Raw genomic sequence first — 26,698 nt, 5'->3', positions numbered from 1 at the left:
GGGACCAAGAACATGTTAAGTTCCAGAGAAGGAGGAAAGATGTGTAGTGGAGCAGCATCATTGAAATGTATGACATCTCTTCATTCTGTGTATTGTCATTTCCTAGATGAAAACAACTGGCTTATGAAGGATCTGGCACTTCAGTGGTTTTGGGATCATTGTAATAGTTTTCGTAGCAAGAAATCTTTCCACATAAACAGTAAGACATCACTGCACTGCTTCCAACATCTTTCAGTGGAATCCAAGTGTCTTTTTTAGGATGTAGCGCGCTTAGTTACTCTGTGCTAGGGAGAAGCCTTGCGTGGCGGGCGGTATGTTCCCTGGCTGATTGTCACTCTCCTAAGCATGTTATTCCCAGACTGACAGTGAGTTTGCTTACCTTCCATGGCTTGTAATAGCGCTCTCCGACACATTTGAGAGCCCTGTGCTATACGGGTACGGTCTGCACACAGGGAAGCTACCCCGGCCTCTTTTGAACTTTGTTTTGGCCTTCAATAATAAACCTTCCTTTCAACGATTTAAAAAAAATCTTAAAAAATAATTAAAAAAAATCAAAAAGCAACACCCCCCACACCTACACACATTTAAGTGATAGGTAGTCGTTATTGGTGTTTTACGTGCCCTCTTCAGCCTGGCATCCTGTAAAAGGCGTGACCTTCAGGTGTCTGAGAAGCCTGCCAGCGCTGTGGTGCTCAGGGTAACATTTCTTGCCCGCTTTGAGTCCCCCTCAGGCGCCCCCTGGGGACACCTCCTGCCGTATCCAAGGCCACGTCACCCACCTTGGTTGTCCTGTTGGAGCTGGCATTTGATGCCGGCTGACTCCTCCTTTCCGCTCTGGTTCCTCACCCTCAGCCGTGAACTTGGCTGTGCTAAAATGGAGGATACTAGAAGGTGCCTTGGTAACCAAGAAACCCTAATAACTTTTATCAGTTTGCAGCCAGTTACCACTTGTTTTTCCTGGGTATTCATCCAGGTAATTCATCCAGGTAAGTCAGTGTACTGCATGAGTCATTGTCTTCTGCTAGTTTATTGTTTGCATTAGCTTATTGACCTGGTGTGCCTTTCATGTGACTGAAGGGAAGCTGCTGAGCTGAAGATGGCAGTTGAATCGTGCTGAGCGGGGCATACCAGCTTGAGTAGTCAATGAGCACACCCATGTTAGGAGACCAAGTTTGTCTCAAGCCAAAAAATTTAATGATGTGGATGAGATAGCAAATAAAAATGTCTTCAAGAAAGAAGTCTGTAAAATCTAAGTTAAAACAGCTTGTCTAAGCAATAATATTGTAGTCACCTACAACTTTGTCTCAAAAACGCTGAAGTTTCCTAAGTTGCTACACGGCAGGCAAGGACTCCAGGTATTTGTTAGTGTTTGGAAATTTAAGCACAACAGACAGTTGTGGAATATGAGGTCCCCTTAGTACTGGAACAAAGCATTTCTCTTCCACTCTGCTCGTTGTGTTGTCACCAAGGCAGGGAGCTGGCAGCGGGAGAAGAGCGGTGCCGTTTGTGCAGGAGCAGCTCTTGGAAGGCTGTTTACAGAGACTGCCAGTGCCCTGAGAGCCAAAGAAAACGGTGTTGCGATTTCATGCAATATTCCTTTTTTTTTTCCCACCCCGTTTCACTCTAGAAAATAGTAGTAGTTGGCCCCATTTGGACTTGCACAGAGCTTTTGCCTCCTGCTATTTCATCAGAGGAAAATGCTTTGGAATTGGGGAAGGGGATGTTTGTTGTATACCTCCGATGCTCCTCAGTCAGCCTGAGTTATTTCTCCTGCTCTTGTTTCCTTTGTTCATCTCACTGGTCAGTGATGTCCTGCCCCTTGTTCCCTTCTTCCCAGTCCTTCTTGGGCACATATTGGTGGATTGAAGAGTACCTGTTCTCTCTGATAGAGGAGCAGGTGCTGTCTGAACACGCACTCTACTCCATCGACGTTATTTTAAGCTGTTCAGCTGCTTCCCAGTGGTGTGCCGGCATGTCTGGACAGGCAGGGCCAAAGGGACTGTGTCAGCTTGCCAAGAGGAAGAGAACTCAGCCTCTGCCTCACAGTTAATGTTTTTCTTGTGGCGTGTGCCCCTCAAGTCTGCCATGTGTGGTACTGTTGGTCCTGTGAGTGCTTGAAATAAAACAAAAGCATTTTTTTACTTCCCTTTTTTGTTTTGTTCAGATATTCTGCTCTTTCAAAAAGCTTAGCTCACAATAGATGAATCAAGCAAGGGAGAGAGTGTGTTCGTGTGCTTGTGTCGTGGTTTGTCAGGGAGTTCATTTGCCTTTCCTGCTGGTTGTTTTTTTTTTTTGGTCTGTTTTTGTCATAATCTCGATTGTATGGCCTTCCTGATCTGCCCTTAAAAGAAATATTTTTTTCAAAACTTCTGTGGGCTTTCTAGATGTCTGTTGGTGATACAGTATATTGGGCTTCAGTTTTAAAGCAAATGGACTAGATTAATGCCAAAATATTGGTTGGAACAAGGTTGCTGTGGAGATATTTCTTTGTTCTCCTCCTGGAAATGCTTCAGAGGAGGGGAGAAACCACAGACAACAGCATGGGGGTGGTGGGCTGAGGCCCTGCTCAATGCTCTTTACCACTCCCAACCCCACCTTTTTAATATGGACGTTTTGTTAATTATCACTAGACAGCAAAGCGAAAATACAGTGAGCACTAGTTTCTTTTTGTTCTGAATTGTTTCTGATGATTTGTGTTTATCCAACTGTGGGATAGAATTGACGTTACAAATAATACATTTTTTCTAAAACTGAACTCTTTTGCCCTTAGATTTATTTCAGAGTATATGCATGGAAAAGTAAATTGTCATCAGTATAATAGTTACAGATGAAAAGAATTTGGATCGACTCCCTTTTGCCCATAGGTTGGATGATCAGTAAGTTCAAGGAGTTCACTTTTATACTAGGTAGATAAGTCCTGATTTTGTTTCTGTGGGTTACTTGCTTAAATGATTGTAATGGGGATGATGTAAGAATGAAAGACATCGAGGCCCTGGAGCATGCCCAGAGAAGGGCAACGAAGCAGGTAAGGGGTCTGGAGCACAAGTCTTACGAGGAGCGGCTGAGGGAGCTGGGATTTAGTCTGGAGAAGAGGAGGCTCAGGGGAGACCTCATCGCACTCTACAACTTCCTGAAGGGAGGCTGTGATGAGGAGGGCGTCAGTCTTTCTTCCAGATAACTAATGACAGGACTCGAGGAAATGGCCACAAGTTGCGCCTGGGGAGATTTAGATTAGATATCAGGAAAAACTTTTTCTCTCAAAGAGCGGTCAGGCGCTGGAACAGCCTGCCCAGGGAGCTGGTGGTATCATCGTCCCTCGGAGTGTTCAAGAAGCGCCTCGACAAGGTGCTACGAGATGTGATTTAGTAGCTTAGTGGGTAGTATTGGCGGTAGGAGGACGGTTGGACTAGATGATCCTGTCAGTCCCTTCCAACCTTGTGTTTCTATGATTCTGTGAAAGTTTTGTTTATTTTGCTGGGCAGGGGAGTAATGGTTGAGCCTTGACAAGTTTTGGAAATAATACATTCATGTTTGTGGTGTTCTGAGGCCAAAACACAGTAAGCTTTGGGATTTCCTAGAATATGCTACTGAGAAAGCTGGCAAAAGCCTTTCAGTGGTTTAAAGGGGAAAAAAACATTTTTTCATCTCTCCTTCGTTGCCTTATGCTAGTGCTGCTTTATTTTTGGGGACCTCTTTCTATGCTAAACTTTAGGGTTACAAAGCAAGAATAATTGGAATTGAACATGTGTATTTGAGCTTCTAGTGATTTAAGTAGATGAGTTTTCTGGACCTGTGCGTCCTCATACTTGTAGTCTGTCTTCTCCTTCATGTCTTCCAGATGTTTCTCCTTTTATTCTTCTGGATACATAACTTGCCATCTCAATTTTATCTTCCTTCTGCGTAATTGGTAATGGCTGTGCTCACAATTACTCTGCATTTTTTTCCTCTCCTCTCTGGTTTGCTCCTTTCCCTCTATCCCCTTCACAGAAGGAGATTTTTAATTGACTTGGGAACCGTTTTAGGACACAGAACAGGTCTTGACTATATTTGTAATGTCTAAGGACAAATTAATCTTATATTTAAAAAGCAATAACACCAGTGGCTTAGGAGGGGCTTTGTGGTGAGTTTAAGTTAGTTTTCTGCCCATTGTTCATTTTAAAATGGTAGTTGAAGAGTTGTGGGATTTAATAGCTGATAGTGGGTTACTGAGTTTAAAGAAACAGCTCATAAACTAAACCAGACACGGCATGCATCATCTCACCTAGCCTAGAGTAGCTAGCTGTCCAAAATCGAGACAGATGTTGAGGATGGCCCTATAGTGCTGGGAAGAAGTAATGGCATTCTGCACGTACTCAAAACCAGCATCTAAGGGAAGGGCAATCAAGATCGTAGTTGCATAGAGCTGTTGAGTTGGAAATTATCAACTACGGAACAACCCTTGACACCTAAAAAGTGAGTCATTTAAGTTAATGGTCTTTCAGATGTGTACTCTTATTAGTAAGCTGTGTATTTTCATGTAAACTATTTTCCTGTGGGTTAGGAAGTGGGTAATGCAACAATACTGAAAGCTTAGCTGTGAGATTTTCGACTGACTTGTTTTTTCATGTTCAGGTATCTGTCTCATAAGTGAATTTATGAAGCGTGTCAGCTTTTGAGCACTGGAGTCCTAGAGCGCTAGTGCTCCGGGCTTTTCTCCTTCTCCTCATTCCTTAGCAGCATCGCCCCCACCCCCCCCCCCCCCCAAAAAAAAAAAGAAAGGAAGGAAGAGGAGCAAGAGAAGGCAGAGCTTATCAGACCTTCCTGTTTTTGTCCACGTTTTATCATGCTTCAGATGGCACTAGCTGCTCCAGTGGCACTAGTGTTAGTGCACAGAACTGTTTTAAGAGCGGGCTGGAGCTGCTTGGCTCTTCACGTGTGTGGAACGGCTGCCCTGGCTGCTGCCTAAGCCCTGGAAGTGGGAAGTGTCCGAGGTGTTTGCCAGGAGGGGAGCGAGGGCACTGCGGATCCTGTTGGCGCAAGGGGCACTGGGTGCAGAACAGGTCTTTAACCAAAATTCCAAGTTGTTGTGGAAGCGTTAGGGAAGATAAGTGGCTTATTTAATTCACAGCCAAGATATCACAGGTAAAGCTATGCTGCTTTGTAGTGTATTCATGGTAAGGGTCTTTAAGGATTGGATTGTTGCCAGCTGCAGCAATCCGCTATATGAAGAAAAAGCCAAGTTCTAAGTGAGCTACTCCCTGCTATGGTGCTGGTTGCTGCTGAAATGTCTCCAAGGCATGGTCACTGCCTCTGAAACTGTAGCTGGTCAGGACAGTCTGCCCCAGGTGTAGCAGCAACAACCAGAGAATTGTGTGGCAGAGAGGTGGCTTGCTTTTTGCTGCTGTGTCCGTTACATGCAGTTAGGAGACGCTTTGGGAGGGAAGAGAACTTGCAGACTACTAGTTACCTTGTAATGGAATTACTTTGGTAGACAAACTCAGCTTTGATGTGCAGGCTGTTGGGTTAGAGAAGGAGCTGCTGAGCTACCTCCTATAAGCACCAGTCCCCGTCTTCTCCAGCTCCTATTCGGGGCTGTTGCACAAGGTTAGGTGCCGTGCACGAGTGCCTTGCAGAGCACTCCCAGGATGGGACCGAGCCCTCTCTGTGCTGTGAGCAGTGCAGTGAGCCATCGGGAGAGTGGGGTGGAGGGAAGTGAGGGAGAGCCTTTCCCTGAGGATTCGCTGAAGCAAAATAAGGGCAGTCCAGCCAAACAGACCATCATAGTCCACCACTGACTCACCTCGAGCAAACAAGTTTAAGTTGACTTGTGTTCTGGAAGTGCAGAGAGGAAGGTTTACAGGCATGGCTTGTAGTCGACAGCCATATGTTTAGAGAGGCCTTAGCTTAACTTCCATTTCTCCTTACTTGGTGATGAAGTGAAAGTGGAGTGAATGTGGAGATGGTTTGGCTGGAAGCAGGGTGTTCTCTGTAGTCAGCATAGTCTCTGGGCAGTTGGCATGCTGGCAGTCCTTCTTCCTTTTAAGTGTCATCCTGTGTCTCCCGAGGAGCCTGTCTGTGTCTGCTCTTGTGAGACGAGCTTGAATAGCACCTCTACCACTTTCCTGATGCCTGTGATTCTTGCTGGTAGTCATCCTTGCTGAACAGAGGCTGTTGCCTGGGGTTGTAGCGACGAGCAGACTAGCAAATGATTGTGCTCTCTTTGCACAGTCAGAGAATTCTGCAATATTAGGGCACGAACTAGAAAATAACAAGAGGACGTGAAATGGCTGAGACAACCTCCTCAGCATCTTTGTCGTGGGTTTTTACTTTTTCTGAAGTGCCGTGGGGTCTCTGAGTTATATCTGGATGGCTCTCAGGGTTTGGCAGCAATGACACCTATTCTCATATCCAAAGAAGTTCAAGAATATCGCTGCATCATGTCTTTGCTGACTCTGCAATGCAGCAGTGTTGGGCTGTGAGCCCAAATCACAGTGGTAAGATGTAAACCTTCTGACCCAGAAGCAGAAAGAACCAAATGGACAAGACTGAGAGGAGAAGGTAGGTGATCATAGAGAAATGCAGATTTTGGAAGGGGAGATAAAACTTGTATTCTTTTGGTCCCAGTCCTTAACAAGAGAACAGTAATTAGGCCAGAATTATCTTCATTGATTCAGTACTGGCAAGCTAAAAGTCTACTGCCTTTTGATCAGCATGCAGCACATTCAGGGTCTTTCACACTTGAGGCAAACCTCTCTTTCGTTCTGTGTGCAGTGTCACAGTGTACAGTTCTGTACAACACACAATCACTCAGGAAAACCTCTGCTCTCGTCATTTTTTGGCGATGTGTGCTTCCTCTTAAGCTGTTTCATCTCTGTTATGAACATTTTGCCACTTGGGCTATAAGTATCTGCACAATATCCACCTACGGAACAGGTGTGTTAACGTTTGGGATTTTTCAGAAGCTTGGTTCCAGTGCAAATGTCACAACAGGCACAGAATTCACAGAGTTCTGTGGTGACAGGGCAGGTCTTGTTCCATGCAGCCTAGCCTTGCGTACAGCTTTCTGCAGCGTGAATGTGTCTTGCAAGAGTAGGGCTTGAAAAGCCAGTGGTAAATTCTTGTGGCTTGGCAGTGGCATTAGGACATGTTTTTAGGGAAAAGAAGGTATTTTTAGTAAGGAGTAACATGGAATTTAATGGTTTATGCTCAAGTAAGCTAAAAAATAGCATTTGAAACTACAGAGGCCCCTATCTTGAGTAGCATTTAACATGTGGTAATTGATTTATTTGGCACCGTGCACTGAAAGGATTTATTGGTTGCTTATTTGTTTCCCTAATGAGAAGAGGGGTGGACATTGTATAACTTCTCAGGCAGCAGGGATTATGCAACTGGTCCTGTTATTGTGGAGCCAAAGTCCTTCCTACTCCCTGGGCACCAGCTGCTTGTGTTCTGGCTGCGCCTTGTGTTTTTTTCTTTGCTTTAATCATCTTCTCCCCCCATAGCCTAGTGCTTTGGTGAACTCGTTATTTTCTTGCTTGTGTTGCTGTTTCCAGCTCTCCCCAGTGTCAGTGGCAGTGTCTTATTTGGGTTTATTCTTCAGTTCAGTATGCTGCAAAATGCAACTGCCCTTGCGTATTATTCAAACTACAAAAAGTATAGAGAAATTTATTTTTTCATGAGACAGAATCGCTTGATACTTTATAGAAATATTTAAAATAAATAAATAAAGGCATTTGCTTTGATCCAAGTCAAATTTTACTGCAAACGGCCTTTGCCTAAGCAAAGGTCAAAAGTTACAACTTCCTATTTTCATGAAATTAAAATGAAGTAAATAGCTGTTGTTTTTTTTTTAATCCTTCAGAGGATGGGCCTGGGAGATAATTTGATTTTCAACATCTCTCTCCCCCGCCCCACTTCAGAACACCAAACAATGTACAGTAGTACTGTGCATAAGATGTGGCAGTTGTAAATCTCATGCTTTTACAGCTGGGTGATCACACTACGGTGTAATAAAGGCAATGCAACCATTGCAGTACAATAACGTGCTAAGTGAATTGAGAAGGTGCTGTAAATCTCACCCTATTTGCACTTGATTTTCAGTTCCCAGTTTTATGTCATACTGCTTCTGTTTTGAGGTTGTGCAGAGTTGGAGTGCCCATGGGTGGGTTGTGTCGGTCTGCGATGAGCGCTGGGACACATGCCTGTACGGCGTGGGCTGGTGGGACCAGAGACCCCTGTAACCCATCGCGCCAGACTCCGCTTACAGACCAACAGAGCATGTGTGGTCCTGATAGGGGAGAAAAAATGGTACATCTGTGATAGCACCTGAGTTGCTATATTTCTTGTATTTCTATAGCAAATGTGATCCATATCAGTCATAAATCACCTCTAGCACGTAATGTCCTAGGCCAGGGAGTAATTTGGGCGTAAAGGCTTTAAAGACACTTTTGAGATGGCAAGTGTTTTGCTAAGGAGTTACATGGACTGCTCAGGGAGTGTTTTATTGCTCAGTGTCTGTACCATGGATGAGTATTTGAGTCGATGACAAGTTGTCTTAGGATTTGCACAAGTGCTGCCACTCAGGGAATGGTGGTCCTCTTGGCCTGAGCTGTCTTGTTGGAATTGCTGGAAGTATGATTCAGTCTGCTTTAGAGATACCCTATGTACAGAAGACATTCTCTTCTGAGACTGCGAGATTCGATGTGTGACGTCCGTTCAATCCTTTCCACTTGTACTTCCACCCCCAAATCTCTCATGGCAGAAACATCAGTTTCGGCTTCCTATCTTTTGCTTCTCAAGAAGGGTCTTGTTCAGCTGTGTGAGTTCAATCCATTTTTTATGGCCATGTGTCACTTGAATATTCCATTATTTCTGCAGTTGTTGAAGACTGTGTTGGAACTCACACCTCAACCCCACAATTCCGGCACCATAAGTCCAGTTGTATTTTGTTATAAAATTTATTTAATTTGATACAGTAATGGAAGGAATTTTAAAATCAGTCTTTAACTTACTTGATGGCTCATAAAGACCTGCTACAAAGTGTGGTCTTACGGTCCTGTACGAAGCATCTTTGTGGCAAATTTGTTTATACGGTGTTTACAGCTAACAAAACAAACTCCTGAAGGACAGTGAACTGGAAGTTGGTACATGTGGTTTCATTTGGACTTGAGATGCATGTCAGATATACTTTGAAATAAAATAGTTAGTTCAGAAACTTGCATAAGAACCTCACTGAAATAAAAAATAATAGTTTTTCTTTTAAAATTTCAAGTTGAGTGACTTAAAAGGAGTCTCTGTCTGTCTTGTCTGTGGCAAGAGGAAAAGATGATTATTTGAAACAAGACATTGCGATAGGGTTTGTTTTGTGCCTCCATGTGTCTGCTTTTACCTGTGGTTCTTGGTAATACTCCCCAGTAAGGATTTAACCACTATACAGCAGTTTTAATGAATACAACAAAGCATGCATAATTTTGAGAGCGCAACTCTTTGGTTATGGTGGTGTACTTCATGAGGTCTGATACAGAGTAGTAACTTAGTTTCTTCCTTTTTATACTGAGTCCAAAATAGTCAGCAGTTGAGCCAGAAATCTTAGAAGTTGAGCAATTCAGGAGGAAGTGGCTTCTTGGCTGCCTTGGAGAATGGATTTTTTTTTTGTTCTTTAAATCTGTTGGTTTCTTTTCCAAGCTGTAATTGTCAATATCTTTGCTTTTTCCCGACCCTTAGTGTTCTGTCGAGTTTGGTTATTAGAGGTTTTATTTTCTGTTGAAGGCAATTAAAAGGGTATTTGTACACGGCCTTCTCACAAGTTGCAGGTAAGGATTAGCACCGATTTTGGGGTGTAAGGGACATTGGAAATGAAGAGCAGGTTATTCCATGCTCAATAATCTTTATTGATCAGTCTGTCATGGAGTGTGGTTCAAATTTGGTACATAACTAACTACAAAGAACATATCCATATTGTTAATTATCTTAAAAGAGGGACTGAACTAATGTATTAGTCCATTGCATCTTCACTCTTGTAAATCTCACTCGTATTACCAGTTAAGTAGACATTAGAATAATTTTTTATCAGAGTAGTACTTGATCGTGCTACTTAAAGCTGGTTTCCACTTCATATATGATCAGGAACAAAACCAAAGTGGTGATGTTTCATTGCAAAAGAGATAAAGAATTTTTTTTTTCATTTGTTAAATACTGCACATGGGTAGTAGAGAAGGAAATTGTTAAAGAAGGAAAAGGATTTGGGCTCACAGATTAAGGAGGAACAGATTCTCCAAAATACATTTCATGGAAGTTGAGTAAGAATACATTAAGGGGAAGGAACTGTATCACCAAGTCAGCTGCTGCATTCCTCTCCTGAAGAGTTACTTGTTCCCTCTCCTTCCATCAGCAAAAAAAAAAAGAGAAAAAAAGAGAGAGAGAGAGAAATAACGCAGAGGGGGGGAGTCCCCCAGCCAACCAAAGCAAAAGTTCAGGCCCAAACTTGAAGTTCACACATACACAAACCCCATAACTGCAAATCATTTAATGACTAATTAAGATGTTACTCTGTGTCTGTGTTAACAGGGAGAACTGCATAACAGTGGAAATGTTGAACTGTTGTCGAACAGTGGAAAGCTGAACTGTTCATCTGCTGGTACATTTCTCTTAACGTTTCTCTTGGTGATGACCAAGCAGACCTCTCAAGTAGTGAGGTTAGTGGATGTCAGAAGAGAGATAGCAATTCCAGGTTGGAAGGTGATGTTTTCTTGACTTGGGTCATTCAGTGCTGTTATTTTTTTTTTCTGTATGTCAAAATGCACCCATTTGAAACCGTTTGTGTCTGAAACGTACTTCCTGCTGAATCTCTTTTTAGAGATCTTGTGTTTTGAAGCAAGGATTTTAATTCACCCATATTTTGTTATGCCATACATGTCTGAAATCTTGGCAGAACATGTCTTCTTGGTATGGAATATATGCTTTAACAGAAATAAAATATTGGAAACAAAATGTTATCTGCATTCTTGTGCTTTGCACTTTTTAGGATTGCTAGGCAATATATATTGAGTTACACAGAGAACAGGGGAATAAAAATGGGTATTTTTTTACTGGTCTGAATCTGATCCAAGGTAATAATGATCAGAAATGTGCATTATAACTTGGGCCAGGAATCTCTCTTTTATAACAGCTCAGAGGAAATGGGAGAAGGCCGCCGGTGAATGAAATGAGGAACATGAGGAATGGAGGGCTTGTCAGGGGGAGGCAGTAAGGAAAGTTGGTTTGAAATTTGAATATGAATTTAAAGTCATGAGATCCACTGTGTGGAGACTCTTTTATAAATGCACATGGTTAAAATTTAGTTGCAGTGCCTGAACAAATCAAAGCCCAGCATCTCAGCTTTCTTTTGGGCTGTCCCAATTGGGAAGTGAAGTACTTCTCAGAAATTTAGACTACCACATTCAGATGACTGAGTGCTACTTTGCATAAAAGAAGGAAGAAGCACATTGTACAGAAATTCTATAGAATTTCTGTAGATGACTTTCAGAGCAACTCCACATAGACTCTTACTTGGCTTTAGGCCTTGATCGGTGGTACCTTAATTTCCTTCGGTTGAAGGAAAAGGCAAAATAAATACAAAATAAAGTGAGTGCCAGTAATGAGTAGCATGGGTAGATCTGACCCTCCCCAAAAGGCAGTAGGAGTCTTCTGCTCGACGTGAGGGTTGCTAAGTGAAAAGATGACCTTCTCCCTTGGACGCTCCTCTGATTTTGCACTGTAGGCTCAGGCGGTCACTGGAGTATTTAGTGTTGCTTCAGTGTGGCGATGCTTGTTGGGAAACAGAAGCCTTTTGTAGCTGCACAAGTGCCTTTGAAACCAAAGCTGATGATTTCTGGTGTAGCGCGTGGTAGAACAAGTAAGTAAACCTTTATTTTTAGGATTTATGTGTATCATCACCCTCGGCTTGCTCAGTTGCAGCCATTTCTACACCTAGTTCTGTGAAGCAATGTTGACCAGTAGCGTATACGTGAACATTTACATACGTGATGATGAGTGGTCAGGCTGTTCATTGCCTCGACTCTGAGCTGGCAAAACTAGCAGAACAAGGTGTGACCTTCCAAGAAGAGTAGCATTTTATTTAGCAGCGAGGAAACAACTTATTGGAATATATGCCCTTAAAAGCTTCTAGTCTAAGGTCACCGACCAGAAAGGCCTGTCTCGCAGACCAGCAACCCAGCCTCCTCTGCAAAGCTATTCCTCCTCCCCAGGATCACCCGGGTAAGGGCTGTGTGGCACCAAACCAACCGCTCCATACTGTGACTGATGTGAAGCCTTATTCTGGACTTTTGGGTGAGGATGCTGCTTACAGGATGCCTGTAGGTTAGTGCTGCTGGCCTGGAAGCACAGCTGCCTTTCCATTATCTATGGGGCAGTTGATCCCCATTGCAGATGGACAGAAACACACATTCACAAATGAGCTAAATGAGCACAAAAAGAGCTAACGTTATGGAAGGCCAGCTCTTGTCTCTCTTCCCTTTGGAAAATGTTTCCTCAAGCGCAGTGCCATGCAGTGTCTGTTGTCAGGGGCACCTCACCAGGAGAGCTGCTTTGGGGCAGTACCCGGAACTTGACCTGATTCTGGGTGCGACCACTGGGATGCTGCTGTGCCACAGTCTCCACGATTCTTGTTCAGGAGGGGCTGCTAGTACAGGGCAAGATGTCGCCCCCACGCCGGTGTCACACGTTTCGATGTGTTACAGAAAAACCTGTCGGGGAACTGATGTGCTGCTGGGCACGGCAGCTGGAAGGGCTCTTGAAGAACTTGCTTGAATCTTCTGGGGCTGCATGCGAGTCAAGTGTAAAAATCCCTCCTAGGCAGGGGATCTGCATGCTCGGAGTGCCTGTCCTCTGCCCTGTGTGTCCTGCCATAGGTTCTCTTTGTTTTCCTCTTCATGTCTGCCATTTACTGCAGACCTGTGTCACCTGGTCTGGCCCCCGAGCACCTGTCTGGGTAGAAAAATGTCTACTGGTAGAAAGATTGGTTACGGTTCCTCCTAAAAACTGACAGAATGAGTAGGAAGCTGAAGGCTATTGATCACAGCTGGAAGAAATTATGAAGCTGAGGGATTTTGAAAACAGGGCAATAAGTCAAATGACTTTGCACCTTGAATTCCAGACTCAGGGAATGAGACCCACTATCTACACGGCAGTGGGGAAGAGACAATCTCAAAATGGTTCAAGTTAACCAACCTTGGCAGGTCCGTGGTCACAGCTCCTGCTTGTGGCTGGGCCAGCTGTGCGAGGGGACCGGGTTGTGCAGGGCATTGCAACCTCCGAGGCTGGAGACAGCACTGCTTTGCAGGGCCGCGTCCTCATGAAGAGAGTTTCTCCTTACACTCGGTTTTAACCTCGTTTGTTTCAAATAGTGCCTGTTGTCTCTCGTCCTCCCACCATGTGTTGCTGTGAAAAGCGTAGCTCCATCTTTGGTTTGCCAGCAGCCTGGGGCTTTTTAATATAGGTCAGCCTTCAGTCCTGTTAGGAGATGGTAACTATGTGATTAATTAAAAGTAAATAAAAATTAATATGAGTTTGGAATGAATGGCTGGGATGGTACAGTGATATATCGATTACATTATGTAATATAACACCACTGAGTGTAACTGTATTGAGCAAACTAGCATGTTGACACTAATTAAGAGGGAAAATATTTACGTTTGTGTGTACTATTTGGAGCAACTTAAACACTTATTACTAAAACAAAGAAAAACTTCCCCACTTTGATCCAAGGCATTTTAATATAGCACTTAAAATTGTTACAACTGTTCAAATACCATCAAGTTAGTTTCTGGAATCCAAAGGCCTGCCAGAGCATCTGTCCTCAGGGGAGATATCTGACCTTTGGATTTCAGAAATTTAGATACCAGCAATTCAGATAATCAGGGTTTGTCTCTGTATCCAAAAGGCTTATATATAAATTTCTGTAGAGAGCTAAGGGATTAGTAAGGCATTAGCTCTCTGAAATAAAGAGAGAATTCCTCCCTACTTCACTAGTCTGTTTCAGATTTGATGAAGGAAAATGTTAGCACGTTGAAGATTTATCTTATTCTTTCATATGCAAAATAATAACACAGACTTGCTATTTGAATGTATATTTGATTGATCTAATTAAGGGCCTGTCTATGGATATCCGATCAGCTCCCAGTGTGTACGTCACTAATCTTTATTTCAGAAGAGATGACCACTGCAGAAAGCTTGACTGTCCTTAACCTCTGGGAGAGATACAGGGATAGATGAGAGGCACTTGACTGAAGCTGCACTGAAGTAAATTATAACTAGGGCCAAAATGAACAGCGTGAGGCTAGTAAAACGCTGGAGCGTGCATCTCGGAGAGGTAGCGCATCTTGGAGGTGCTCAGAACTCACCTGGACATGGCTCTGAGCACCCTGATCTAAGCTGACCTGTACGAGGGTTAAACCATATGACCTTCGTAGATGCCTTCCAACCTATATTGTTCTGTACTTAAACACAAAAAATATCCAATATTTCCATAATATGAATCAGTGCTCTAACTTTAAGACCTAATTACTGAATTTGAAAACCTCTTCATAAAAAGATAATGCTTACTTAATGCATTGTAATTAATTTTATTTTAATGTTACAAGTGATGTGCAAGTCAGTTGAACATGTCTATAAAGGGAGCATCTGGTGGTGATTTTTTAAATACTGACAGATTCTGTATTATTTATTCAAGAAGCACATTTCTTGTTAATAAGAGCAGAAGACAGTTGATGAGTGATGGTGGATTAATGCATCCTTGGCAGAGTTTTGTAAATTGGGGATCAAACACAGTACATGAAAATATTCTGAAGACAACTTGAAATTAATTTCAATAACTTATTTAAATGTACAAGTTTTTGATGGTTCATTTTGAGGGGAAATTAGCATTTATTTCCGTTTGGATCAGTGTGTAAAAGTAGATATTATCAAAGCATGTAAATTTAATTAGGAAGTAATTAAAGAGCAATGGAACTTAAAGTGTACACCAGAATTTTCTTGTTTCTTTTTTCCAGTGTAATTTTGGCCTTGGCTTATTATAAATGCTCAACTTAGGAAGCGTTTCTTCTTTCCAGTGGCACAGAAATGAGGGACTGCATCAGATCTTCCTGACTCTTCCAAATGACTGTGCTAACACTGAAGGCAGACTCGAGGTCTCCAACAGTACTTGCTTATGTTGAACAAGACTGGGTTTGTTTCCTTGACTTTAATCACCTTGCTTTAAAAAACAATCTGAGTTGATGGTGCTGAACCGCTTGTCAAGTCTATCTTGTGCCAAACTGCTCAAGTTGTTCCGTTGTTCTGCCTCTCTGTGTATAGGACGCTTCTAGAGGAGACATCAACACGGCTGCAATTCAGCAGTTTCCGTAAGGCGATGGCTCCTTTTAGTGAACTCATTGGCACTTCACATTTATCTTCTCAGGGCTTTAGAGCGTTGAGACGAATCTAGCTGAAGCAAAACCTGTAGAAGGCTAGAATTTTTCTGGTAAGACATGACTGTTGTTGCAAAGGCATAGGAGGTCACAGTGCCTGTCTGGCTGCAAGAATACCATCTCGAGAGAGTTCTGTATTTTAATGGCTTTTAGCTCTTGGGTGGCTTCAGTGGCAAGGCGCGATGCTTAGCAGTTGTATCTAGGAAGGTAGCTGTAACATTGGTCGTTATGACTCCTTTTGTTGGAGTCCTCCCGTCTGCATGGAGTTTGGAGGTGTCTGTGTTTTGAGGGCTGGCACTGGGTTTGGCATGTTGACGCAGGGCGGAATATCTTGCTTTTTTTTCCCCTTCTAGAAACCATTAGTTGTTGGCAATGTAGTCATACAGCAGAGGCATTGGTAACGTAGATCACTACATTTAAGATCTTCCCCCTACACCCGCAGAAAGCAGTGTTTTAGGTGGTGGTGGTTAGCTGAGGGGTGTAGGGTTGTTGCCTGCCCTAGCTGGTATCATTTTTGTTGTATTCCCTGCTTTCTGAGCTGTGTTATGCTTGCTTTTGGAAAGAGCAAGTGTAACACCAAGCTATGGAGGGTCATGTTCTCTTTTAAGTTGAAGACGAATAGAGTAATTTTGGGTAAGAAATGTTTAACCAGTCTGTGGTGACAAATGTCAATAGACTCCTGTGACACTTTTGCTGTTTCCTGATGTGAACCTGTAGGCTGGATCTGCGAGAAGTTGAACTGTTTGCCTTGATGCATTTTCCTCCTTCAGCGGGGAAGATAGTTTCCTGACGCAGCTGGTTAGCGAGTCTACCAGGGGAGGTGCCCCTCTGGACCATCTGTTCACAGAGAAGGACTGGTGGGAGATGTGGTGGTCAGGAGCTGTCTTGGGCAGAGTGACCACGAAATGGTAGAGTTCCCTATTCTTGGCGAAGTCAGGAGGGTGAGCAGTAAAACCGCTGTCTTGGACTTCCAGAGGGCTGACTTTGAGCTGTTCAGGACACTGGTTGGCAGAGTCCCTTGGGAGGTGGTTCTGAAGGGCAGGGGAGTCCAGGAAGGCTGGGCACTGTTCAAGAAGATCTTAAAGGCTCAGGAGTGGTCTGTCCCCACGTGCCCAAAGATGAGCCGGCGTGGAAGCAGACAGGCCTGGCTGAACAGAGAGTTGTGGCTAGAGCTTAGGAAAAAAAAAAAGAGGGTTTATGATCTTTGGAAAAGAGGGCAGGCCACTCAGAAGGATTGTAAGGGTGTTGTAAGGAAGATTAGGGACAAAATTAGAAAGGCCAACGCTCATCTGGAGCTCAATCTGGCTACTGCTGTTAAAGATAACAAAATATTTTTATAAATACATCAACACAAAAAGGAGGACTAAGGAGAATCTCCATCCTTTACTGGATGCGGGGGGAAACTTAGTGACGAGAGATGAGGAAAAGGCTGAGGTGCTTAATGCCTTCTTTGCCTCAGTCTTTAGCAGCAAGACCGGTTGTTCTCTGGATACCTGGTACCCTGAGCTGGTGGAAGGGGATGGGGAGCAGGATGTGGCCCTCACTATCCACGAGGAAATGGTTGGCGACCTGCTACAGCACTTGGATGTACGCAAGTCGATGGGGCCGGATGGGATCCACCCGAGGGTACTGCGAGAACTGGCGGAGGAGCTGGCCAAGCCGCTTTCCATCATTTATCGGCAATCCTGGCTATCAGGGGAGGTCCCAGTCGACTGGTGGCTAGCAAACGTGACACCCATCTACAAGAAGGGCTGGAGGGTGGACCCAGGAAACTACAGGCCTGTCAGTCTGACTTCGGTGCCAGGGAAGCTCATGGAGCAGATTATCTTGAGTGTCATCACGCGGCACTTGCAGGGCAAGCAGGCGATCAGGCCCAGTCAGCATGGGTTTATGAAAGGCAGGTCCTGCTTGACGAACCTGATCTCCTTCTATGACCAAGTGACGCGCTTGGTGGATGAGGGAAAGGCTGCGGATGTGGTCTACCTTGACTTCAGTAAGGCTTTTGACACCGTTTCCCACAACATTCTCCTCGAGAAACTGGCTGCCCTTGGCTTGGACTGGCGTACGCTTTGTTGGGTTAGAAACTGGCTGGATGGCCGGGCCCAAAGAGTTGTGGTGAATGGAGCCAAATCCAGTTGGAGGCCGGTCACTAGTGGAGTCCCCCAGGGCTCAGTGCTGGGGCCAGTCCTCTTCAATATCTTTATCGATGACCTGGATGAGGGGATCGAGTGCACCCTCAGTAAGTTTGCAGATGACACCAAGTGAGGTGCGTGTGTCGATCTGCTCGAGGGAAGGAAGGCTCTGCAGGAGGATCTGGATAGGCTGGACCGATGGGCTGAGGTCAACTGTATGAAGTTCAACAAGGCCAAGTGCCGGGTCCTGCACCTGGGGCACAACAACCCCAAGCAGTGCTACAGGCTGGGAGATGAGTGGTTGGAAAGCTGCCTGGCAGAGAAGGACCTGGGAGTACTGGTTGATAGTTGGCTGAACATGAGCCAGCAGTGTGCCCAGGTGGCCAAGAAGGCCAACAGCATCCTGGCTTGCATAAGAAGCAGCATGGCCAGCAGGTCTAGGGAGGTGATTGTCCCCCTGTACTTGGCTCTGGTGAGGCCGCACCTCGAGTACTGTGTTCAGTTTTGGGCCCCTCACTACAAGAAGGACATGGAGGTGCTCGAGAGAGTCCAGAGAAGGGCAACGAAGCTGGTGAGGGGTCTGGAGAACAAGTCTTACGAGGAGCGGCTGAGGGAGCTGGGCTTGTTCAGCCTGGAGAAGAGGAGGCTCAGGGGAGACCTCATCGCTCTCTACAGGTACCTTAAAGGAGGCTGTAGCAAGGTGGGGGTTGGTCTGTTCTCCCACGTGCCTGGTGACAGGACGAGGGGGAATGGGCTAAAGTTGTGCCAGGGGAGGTTTAGGTTGGATGTTAGGAAGAACTTCTTTATTGAAAGGGTTGTTAGGCATTGGAGTGGGCTGCCCAGGGAAGTGGTTGAGTCACCATCCCTGGAGGTCTTTAAAAGACATTTAGAGTTTAGTGATATGGTTTAGTGGAGGACTTGTTAGTGTTAGGTCAGAGGTTGGACTAGGTGATCTTGGAGGTCTCTTCCAACCTAGGTGATTCTGTGATTCTGTGATCTTTTTTGAGCAGGGGAAGCTTAATGGAGTCTTAGTTTGGAAGTGTATATTCATTTGGAAGTATGGCTAGAGTGCAAACACTTGTGTTTAAAAACAAAAAGCCAAACACTGTAGTAATACCTAGGTACTTTCTTTTCTGACAGAGGTTGGTTTAGCAGCAGTAGTGAATAAAAAAAAACGTTAAGAAAGAGGGCTTTGGGGGGAGCCAGGGACTGAACTGCTCTGTTATTTATCTAACACGGCTGACCTTCCTATGGGCTTTTAAGGTCTATTCTTTCCCAGAGGGAAATATCTGAAACTTTCAACTTAATCCTGCTCTTAAAATAAACGTAGCTGGAGGTACTTAGGGAAGGTGATGCTCACATTCATATCCCTTCTCTCAAATTCTGTGTACAGCACAAAAATATTGTTATGTAATTTATTTCTCATCATTAAAGAAGGTGAGAATTAGGATACTGGCTCTGGCCGGCAGCGCACGGTGCTGACCTCTCGCCCCATCTGGCTGAAGATGCACTTTACATTGATGTCCCTGGTGGTGCATCTGAAAGTGTGCCAGTGGTCCACCATGTGAAGGAGCGAGTGCTGAATGCGCATCTCCGCTATGATGGGCAGAAGTTGGATTTACATCACATGTGATCCCCGTCGTCCCGTTGGTTTCTTCCAGTCAGAAGCAGATCTTTATCTCTGTGGGACAAGGAGTACCAGCACTCAAGTGCTATATTTAATTTCTATCAGCAGCTGATTTAGGCGTCAATATCAATGCCTTGTTAAGCTCTTGCTGAAACACTTTGTTTATGTGTAATAAAACATTTCTCTCACGTAACATGTACGTCATTTGCGTAACTTGGCAGAACATGGAAATAGGCAGAAAAAGGCTGTTGAGATCTGAGTCAGTTTCTCTTGAGTGCCTGTAGTGTGTAACAGAAGAAATTTGATGCTTTCTTAGTTTTATATTGTATGGTATGTAACCACTTGATAAACTAAACCTACCTTTTCCACAGAGAAAGATTCACAAAATATCTTATGTGAGGGGAATGCAGCTAAGCTGGAAACCTGTGTGGTGTTTGTATTTATTTATTTGTTTTAGAAGTGAGAGGGAAACATGAGTGGATTTTGTGGTGTTATTTGCTCCGTTTACTTCTTTCCAGGAACCAAATGATTTGAGATTGCTGAGATTTTTTATTCAGATCTTTTTGCGGGATGTCTGGTGAGGGAAGCAAGCAAATTGTATTTTATATGTGAAACTTCAGAAATAGTGTCTAGAAAGCACTGAGATATTTAGTCTAAATAAAAATAGAAACACAACTAAAACTCGGGGTAGAATATTTAGTGGGGTGCCAGAGCACAAATGTTTTGTGTCTTAGCAAGCCAAGTACTTAAATGAACAAGGAGAAGGAAGTAGTGGCTGCTTAGAGAAATTATCCAAATCAGAAATTGACGCCGTATCGTGAAAAATGGGTTTATGCTTATTGCCATCAATTCTGGAGAACAATGTTTGAAAGTGCAGCAGTTCGAGTTCAATTTTCTATACACCTTGCTTTAACAAAAGGAAAGATGTTTGTAACAAAAATTGCGTAATGCATGCTGACCCGACGTATTGCCTGGTTTAAATAAATAAATTTATTCCTCTGCTGCAGGTGGGGGGAATAATCCTGCATAATAATTGTAATCCTACAAAATGTGTAATAATCCTTCATAATAATTCAGACTATATATATAAACTCTTCAAGGAATGCCTGTAGATCAGGACTCTTCTGAAAAATAGAATACCTGTTAAATTTGGTGATAATAACTGTGAAGTGTCGGTTGTGGTTTTATCAGTTATGCTCAAGCTGGCTACCCTAATATTATGTTTTGGCAAGACAGTTGAAAATGTGTTAACCCTTTGAACTTAAAGGAAGCAATTCAGTGTAGCAGGGAGCTCTGTGTAAGGCTGGTGTGGGAGTGGAGGTGTTTTTAGTGGCTCAAGCTTTTTTTCTGAATGGAACTTCATGTCTCGAAAACAATGGACAGGCTTGCTGCCAGGGTTCAGCGGTGGGTCATGAAAATGAAGTGGCTGAGAGTCAGGACGTAGTTATGGGGCTTCTCGGTTGTGTTGGTGTCTGCTGACTCGCACACTGCGTATGTGTACGTAAGTGCAGATGTGTTCTGGTGGATGAGGCATCATTAAGGTATTTGTTTTGCACAGCAGGTGGAGACGTGGTGGCACTCGGCAATACCTGTTGCTCGTCACTTAGTTTTTCATGATGTAATAGCTATTTATACAATTCTGAAATAGTTATGAGAAGGCACCTAGTGCCAAATGGCTGCCTTGGTTCTTTACTATGCTCCTCTGCCCTTTTGGGTTTCAGCAGCCTCTGGGACACCTGGGGTCTGCAGCTGAGCAGGCTGCCAGCTGGAAAGCGAGGTGCCGCCTGTCTGCTCACCGCCTGCCCAGCAGGACACAGCCTGGAGCAGCCTGAGCTCACCTTCCTGTCCTGCGCCCCAGCTGCCAGGAGCGTGCGTGGGATGGTCGGTGGGGAGAGCAACTGTGCTGCCCCTGGTGTGCCCACCGGGCGGTCAGAGGAGGCGTGCGCCACATGTGGGGTCAGGAGGGTGAGCACAGGCCTCTTGGCTGAGCGTCCTAACTGTCTGGTAAGACAGGTCAGCTTGGGTCTCGCTTGTTTGGAGAACACACATCCTTCAAAAACAAAGAGGATAGGTTTTCTTTTCTGCACTTGATGTGCCATTAGATTTCCCAGAGGTGTTCATCCTTTGCAGAGGTGGTTTCATCAAGTGGGAAGTAACCAAGTTCGGCCATGCTGTTGAGACTGGAAAGAAATGGTTCTAATTTCTCAGAGTTTGCAGCATGGTTCCTGTCCAAGCGTAGTACAGTCGGAGGACCCGTTCGGACTCCGCTCTCCATGTTGTGGGAAGCTTCTGAGCCTGCCGCATCATTTCGGTGGGGAAGCGAGGAGCCTGATGTGGCTTGAACTCTGCTAGGCACTTGCAGAGCATCACTGTTTGTGACTAGGAGGCTGAAAAACGAGCTCTTCAGTTACTTGGCTTAGTTACCTTTCATCTGCTGATGTCACCATTCTGGCATACTCAAGGTTGAAAAGTTTCTGAGCCGCCTTGCTCCTCTTCTTTTGTTGTTGTTGTAAAATACATGGGGTGTACCGTTGGCTTTGAACACGTTTTTGGTAATTCTGTTGATGACAACAGAGAGAATTTGAGCTTGGCCAGTGCTCAAAATGAATTGATGTTATTAAAGGAGGAGTGGTTTACTTTTGGCACTGAGGAAGGCATTTAGCTCTTGTAAACAACGTTTACACAGCCTCTCCTGCCCCATTCTAATGAGTTTTGGGACTGCCGGTCAGAGCAGTTTCATTTTGTGAAGAACTGTTTCTCAAGCCATTCTGGCCCTGATGAACTTATACTATGGAAGCAGGGTGAGTGTAGGGGAGTCAAGATTTAAAGAGAGAAAATATTCCACGTGTACAAGGGAAATATTCATAAACTGGGCAGCTTGGTTCTCACAGACCCAGTTGGAAGACTGGTTCCCTAAGTGCTCTCACAAGATTTCTTCTTATTTCTGTTACACCAAGTAAGTAATGCATATGGAAGTGGGGTAGAAGCTGTCTCCGTGCTTTCACTTCCTAACAGTGTTTGTTTTTTTTTAAAAAATAAACTTAAGCTGGAGGAATTGCTGATACTGCCCTTTGATTTCTGCTCAAGTAAGCTTGTGGTTTTTGAGTACAAGTAGTATAAATGGTCATTTGAGATTTGCCAATATAGTAAGTGTTAATTAAAGCTGGCCTAATTGTAGTCTGGTCTGACTTGGAGCCAATAGAGGAGATTTGCTTTGTCTGTATTTCAAAATCCGTGGTTTTGAACCTAAGAGGTTATTTGTGATATACTAAAGTTCTTGCGAGTGAAATGCAGTTGAAGGTGTAATAGAAACTGCAGCGAAGTATCTGTGCTGAGATTTATTGCTGACCCAGTCCCAGTAACTGTTCCTGTGACAAAAGGGCCAATTGTTTATACTGCTAGTTTAAATACTTACATGCTTCTATGCAGGTAAAAATAAAATTGCTCGCCTTATTTCTTGCATGCCAGAGTTTTGCAGTCCCATTTCTAGGTTCGCACTTGATGCGCACGCACTGTTTGGTGCAGGCTGTTGAGTTGATGTTTCTCCTACAGACAGTTGCAAGATGGTGACATATAGGTGAGCGGTGGCATGACAGGTAGAAGGAAAAGAGGGAGGCCTTCCCTCTTTTAACAAGGCCAGGATACTGTTGGGTGGTTCTGTGGATGTCCAAGTCTCCCTGGGCCTGGTGTGAGCCTGGCCTTTGGCACTGGCGAAGAAGCATCCGAGAGAACTGCGTGGACCGGGGGCATGGATGCAGTAATGCACATGAGGCCAGGTTCTGCAGTATCTGCTGGCCTTAGTTTATCAGCAGAGCATGTAGAAGCCGCAGACGTGACAGCTGGGTTGAAAGGATGGCATCCACTTCTCATCTTCACACCCTGCTTTCTGGGAGGCTTGAGCATTGCAGAGGCTGGTTGTTTGGAAAGCCACAGGGTACTTGCTTTGAGCTGAACTGTGTTGGAGAAATGTGGATAGTATTTCATGTAGTTCATAGTCCATAACAGAAAAAGGTTATGTCAAACAGCAGCTGTTTTGCTGGAGCTGACCTCCTGAAATGGTAACTGTAAGTGGCTGCCCTGTGGCTGTGAACAGGAGGCGCAGACGATCTGAAGCTGTGAGGATGCTGTTGAGCGTGCTTGTTGGGTGAGCGCATGCAGTGCCTGAAATGCATCCCACTGGGAATTAAACTCATAAGCTTGGTTCTTGTTTGGTGGGTGGATGCCACTATCTTTTTCTAACCTGTTCTTCCATTTTCCTAGATTAAAGTACAAGTGCCCTTTTGAAAGCTAGGCTTTACTCAGCAAGCAAGGGCTTCAAGGCTTACCTGGAAACAAACACAGTTCAAAAACTCCCAAGAGTCCCAAGTGGTGCTCCCTTCCCATCCTAGGAGTAGCAGGGGTTTTATGGGCATGGAGGATTAAGTTAGAAGAGAACTGACTGGTTTGGCTGTTGATGCTGAACTCTTGGGCCTGCTGGCAAGTTAATTTAGTTTGTGGATGCATACAAGTGTTGTAACAAAACATGTAGTTATTAAGCATTACAAGATTTCTCCAAGCAAGGAGTCACATTAATGCCACCTCTCTTGCAAAGTCTTTCTAAGGTACAGTGATAGTGTGCTTGCTTCTTCTGACTTCTGTTTTTTCCCCTATAATCTTCCCTGTTATTTTTATTATACAAAATAAAATTCACAACATAGATTTTTTTAAAACTATTATTATTATTTTCAAGTTTTCCTCGTTGATTTAGGATATGTCTGTATTGTATATTGTATCATAATGTAGAAACACCTGTGCTACTGATGCCAAACATGGCAGATTAGGAATCACAGGTGAAATAAGTCTGCTATCACATAGCTAGTTAACCAAGGCACAGTATATCACCAAGGTACCTAGCTATTTGCCAGGTGCAACAGCAAATAAAGCTATATTTGCTGCCTCTATCAACTGACTTGGGCTAGCTGGAGCATCTCAATGTGATTGCTTGCTGAAACCACACAGGAAGGAGTTGAGACTCTGCCCGTTGCTGGTTTGTGTGCATCCACTTGTAAAACCCAAGATGACCTAATAAGCATTTTATAACTCTGCAAAATGAGGCAGAAAAACTAGGAAAGACAAGGGAAAGTCAGTCGAGTTCAGTAGTGTCACATATGCTCAGTTTAGTTCCTGTTCCCTTCCTATAATGATGAGGAATCGCCTAGTTGCTCAGAAGGGTGCTCTTGCTGGTCAGTGGCTGTTGCGTTACTTACTGGCCTTGTAATTGACAGGAACTCTTTCAGCGGTTTGTGTGCTTTGAATGTCTCAGATGAAACTGGGATGATAATGCTTGTGTCAGTTTCTCGTTTGCTATAGTTCATTTTCCAGGAGTTACTTAAACATTTCTCAGCTTTGTGAAACTGCAGTTGTTCGAGGAGCAACGAATCTTTGATTTCAAAATGGCAGAGCTCTGATTTCTTTGGTATATTTGTATTCTAACCTGTTTTCATCTTACTTTCTCTAGTGAACAAAGAGCTTTGGTGTTGAAGAGAAACCTCAGAAAGGAATGGGCGCTGTTCTCCTGAAGCTGTTTGCCCTGATCCCGGAAATGCTGTAGAGGTTAGTGATGGCAATGCTTAAGTGTTTCCATGAAAATTGGCTTTAGATTTGTAATTGTCACACTCTTCAACATGTTCTGTATGAACCAATTTATTTTGCCTGTCATAGAAACAGAGTTAATATAGGCATAGTTTGAATGCTGATGGTTTAAAGTTGCTCTACTCAATCAAAATTAAGGTTTTTGTTGATTTGTGTAGAAGTCTTTGCATGTGTTTGGCTGACGTGAGTCACTTGATGTTTGTTTGTTGTAGCACGGTAAGTCAGGCACTGTCTGAAACCTAGGTATATTTAGCTGAGTGAGTTAGATGGCCTCATTTTCCCATGTCCTTTTTCATTTATGGTACTTTGCTGTCCTTTAATAGTTACAGCAAGCACTGAAACCTCCTATTGAATAGAGGTGGTCGTTAACTTAAAAATGATGCATTTTAATTTGAGGATTCTGGAAATCACAGAGATGCACACATGGAAGTCAAGGAATTTTCTTCTTGTGTCAGAGCAGGAGGCAGGTACCATGCAGCGGGCAGCTTCTCCTGCCTGTTTGCCAGGGCTGCCTCCCTCCATTTGTGCTGTGCAATACAGCTCTGGCAGTTTGTTTCGACTCCTGAAGCTGTGGGCACGCCGCTGCTGCAGCCTTGCTTCTCCTTTTGCGTTTCTGCATGCAAGGTCCAGAACCCGGACTGCTGCCCAGCGGCTATGGGAGGGTCAGGAAGGATGGAACCAGAGGAGAGAAGCACTGCGTGGGGTGGTCATGTTACGTGTGTTTCTTTGTTTTGCTGAGGATGTGTGTGTGAGGGGAAAAAATGATTTAAGCATCCTTTTTGCTAGGTTGCTGTCGAAGTTGTCAGGGCTTCCCTCAGCATCTTATGCCTTTTTGCCCATAGGACGTTGACCTAACGTTTGTTGATTGGCAGTAGTTCACTTTGTCACAGAACAAAAACGTAACACCAGGGAGGAATGATTGTATTGTTACAGAGCTTTCATAGAATAAGATAGAAAACGTGGAGGTTGCTATTTGGGATGGAGACGGAGAAGTCTGGCATGCTGCTTTGTCCTAACCTGCCAGTGATGGAAAGGGACGTTTGCGTGCCATGCTTCTGCATACGCAGCATACGTTGCACAGTTGTCAGTTTTTGCTGAAAGATGGGTTTACTGATTGCCTTTGAGGTAAGCAGCAATATTTCACATTGTGTCAATAATTTTTGCTACTGATGGATTAATGCCTGAAAGACCATTTGATGCGTTCCTGTCTATTGGTGCTGCCATAATCTTTTATGGATGTGAAGTGCAGCGAGGGGATTATTATCTCTATTGAGGTTAATCCCATGGAGATGATGCTCTCTGGTTCTGTAATCCCTGCTGCTGGTCTGTTTGTCATTTTGGAATATGTCTCTCTCTCTCTCTGGTATCCTTGCAAAAGTTTTCCTAGCAAAACTGCAAATTAAGTTAGATAGACTGCAGACACCTTGTGCACCAGAGGGACAATTGGAAGAGTGAGGATGCTGTGCATGATCTGTGCCACATCTTGTGTCCCCGGTAGAAGGTATGGGAGGAGCTACTATTGATAAGCAATAGTCTGTGCAGGGTGAGCTTTCGGCAGTCCCTGGGTAAGTCTTTATGTCCAGTTAGTTAAAACGATCTGGAAGCACAGTGAACCTGGCTTGAGAGTTTTTGTGGTTTCATTATAACACAAAAATCTGCCTGGGAGAAATCGCTAAGGCATGTTGCTGTAGGTGCAGCAATAACTATTCCAAGTGCTATGAGGCCAAACTCTGATGTGTGGCAATTTTTCCGCGTGAAATAACAACAAAACATGGTATAACATCTCACTATATTGCAGTTTTAGATTGAGAGTTTGTTAGAAATCATGTTCGTTCTGTGGCATTGCTAAGAGGTCACCTGAAGGA

At 44.1% G+C, this 26,698-nt stretch overlaps 1 protein-coding gene across 18 annotated transcripts in view; it reads left to right on the top strand.

Annotated features, from left to right (window-relative positions):
* The window catches only part of WDFY3 (WD repeat and FYVE domain containing 3), a 187,925-nt gene that overhangs the window by 29,488 nt on the left and 131,739 nt on the right, over positions 1-26,698 (top strand). For 17 of the 18 annotated variants that reach the window (XM_080589096.1, XM_080589094.1, XM_080589095.1 and 14 more), the window contains one exon: positions 24,700-24,794. The gene's annotated coding sequence lies outside the window, so the exon portion shown is untranslated. Of the gene's footprint in view, positions 1-24,205; positions 24,229-24,699; positions 24,795-26,698 lie in introns of those variants that run through there. The other variant, XM_080589098.1, reaches the window with a different exon arrangement.

The sequence above is a fragment of the Anser brachyrhynchus genome (genome assembly GCF_964034855.1).
Source record: "Anser brachyrhynchus genome assembly, chromosome: 4".
NCBI classification, from domain to species: Eukaryota; Metazoa; Chordata; class Aves; order Anseriformes; family Anatidae; genus Anser; species Anser brachyrhynchus.
The sequence above is the reverse complement of the archived record's forward strand: the minus strand, read 5'-3'. Positions and strand labels throughout refer to the sequence as shown.